This window comes from Arachis ipaensis, chromosome B10 (genome assembly GCF_059453495.1).
Source record: "Arachis ipaensis isolate K30076 ecotype BB chromosome B10, ASM5945349v1, whole genome shotgun sequence".
NCBI classification, from domain to species: Eukaryota; Viridiplantae; Streptophyta; class Magnoliopsida; order Fabales; family Fabaceae; genus Arachis; species Arachis ipaensis.
The window spans coordinates 98,901,969-98,903,948 of record NC_142435.1 but is presented as its reverse complement, the minus strand read 5'-3'; the positions used below and the strand labels follow the sequence as shown (position 1 = coordinate 98,903,948).

The 1,980-nt window shown below is 32.3% G+C and overlaps 1 non-coding gene across 1 annotated transcript; it reads right to left on the bottom strand.

Moving 5' to 3' along the window:
• Positions 1–1,546: 1,546 nt before the first annotated feature.
• LOC148581035 (small nucleolar RNA R71) lies at positions 1,547–1,652 on the bottom strand. The gene has a single exon (XR_015896044.1). It is a non-coding gene; the product is annotated as a small nucleolar RNA R71 (small nucleolar RNA).
• Between the last annotated feature and the right edge of the window lie 328 nt (positions 1,653–1,980).

The following is a 1,980-nucleotide window of genomic DNA, read 5'->3' as shown; positions in this document are numbered from 1 at the left end:
GATGATATTCTCACCCCCCTACATTTTTCCCCTTTCAGGATATGGGCGCAGAAGTTACGAAGAGTTCATTTAGTTGTTGTTGAGATGCTTTGTATTGTGTTAGTTATGGTTTATTGTACCCTCGCCTTTATCTTGATATAATCTGTAAGAGGGATAGGAATTGTATTGGATAATGACTGTAATATTATGTATGTATGTATATATATATATATATATATATATATATATGAATGTACTCTTTATGAGTTTTGTAAGCTGTATGGTATTTATGGATGTATGATATCGGATGAAAGTATTTTTGGATCGGTATTGCGGTTTAAAGTTTTTAAACAGGCTCATATTTTAGTATTAAATAGTATAAGAGTCGTCATAATGTCCGAGCTATCAAAGTCGCGCAGCCGGAAGTGTGAACTTTGGTAGTTAGGGTGTTACATTAGATAATTTTTTTTTCTTTTATTTTGTTTAATTTTAGTGTTATTAATTTTTATTTTTCATTTTTTTCTTTAATTTTTTTCTTTAATTTTTGTTTTACTTTTCGTTTCCTATCCCCAGTTTTATTTTTTTTTACTTCATTTAACTTTTAAATTTTTTTTTTCAAAACCTTCGTCCGTTTTTTTTATTTTTATTTTTATTTTCTTTTATTTTCATTGTGTTTCTTTTCATTATTTTTTTTATCTTTTTATATTTTATTAATTTTATTTTATTTTTGTCTTTAATTTCCAAAAAAAAAATAAATAAAAATAAAAAAAATATTTGCATCATATATTTATTTTTCTTTAATTCCTGAAATTAAGTTGGTGTCACCTGATTAATTTTATTTTAATTTTTCTATTTAATTTTGCTTTATATATTTCAAATTTTCTGCTTAAGTTTAGTTATAATTTTTGAAAACTTTTATAGTTAAGTGTTTAGTGTTTTTATTTTATTATTTTACACAGGTTACCTCACTGGGATCTCTGCATTCTGACATAGAAAATTTCATCTTTTCTTGTCTTCTGTTTGTTTACGAGTAGGAACAGGGACAAAGAACCTCTGTTAGACTTTGATCCTGAACCTGAAAGGACTTTGAGACGGCGTTTGCAACAAGCAAGACTTTACAAGGCTACAGATTCCATTATGGATCATAATAATGCTGTTAATGCCAATGTGGCAAATTCAGTTGGGAATGAACAACCTAGAAGAGTGCTTGGCTCTTACACTGCTCCTAATGCAGATCTTTATGGCAAAAGTATTGTGGTGCCTCCAATAGCTGCAAATAATTTTGAACTGAAGCCACAGCTAGTCACTCTTGTGCAACAAAATTATCAGTATCATGGACTTCCTCAGGAAGACCTAAATCAGTTTATTTCTGATTTTCTGCAGATTTGTGATACTGTAAAGACCAATGGAATGAATCCTGAGGTGTACAAACTCATGCTCTTCCCATTTGCTGTAAGGGATAGAGCAAAACTGTGGTTAGAGTCTCAACCCAAGGAGAGTCTGGATACTTGGGACAAGGTTGTTATTGGATTTCTGACTAAATTTTTCCCACCTCAAAAGCTGACTAAGTTAAAGGTGGAGGTTCAGACTTGCAGACAGAAAGATGGTGAAACCCTTTATGAAACTTGGGAGAGATTCAAGCTACTGACTAGGCAATGCCCTCCAGATATGTTCTCTAGATGGACTCAGCTGGATATCTTTTATGAGGGCTTATGTGAAATATCCAAGATGCGCTTGGATAATTCTGCAGGTGGATCTTTGCACATGAAGAAGACACCAGAGGAGACTATTGAGCTTATTGAGTTGGTTGCTAACAACCAATACTTATATTCCTCCAACAGGAATTCCTTGCACTCTGAAACCTCTCAGAAGAAAGGCATTTTGGAAGTGGAAGCTGTTAATGCTCTTCTTGCTCAAAACAAGCTTATGTCTCAGTAAATAAATCTACTTACTCAACAATTGAGTGGAATGCAAGTTTCAGCTATCAACACCCAAAATCCA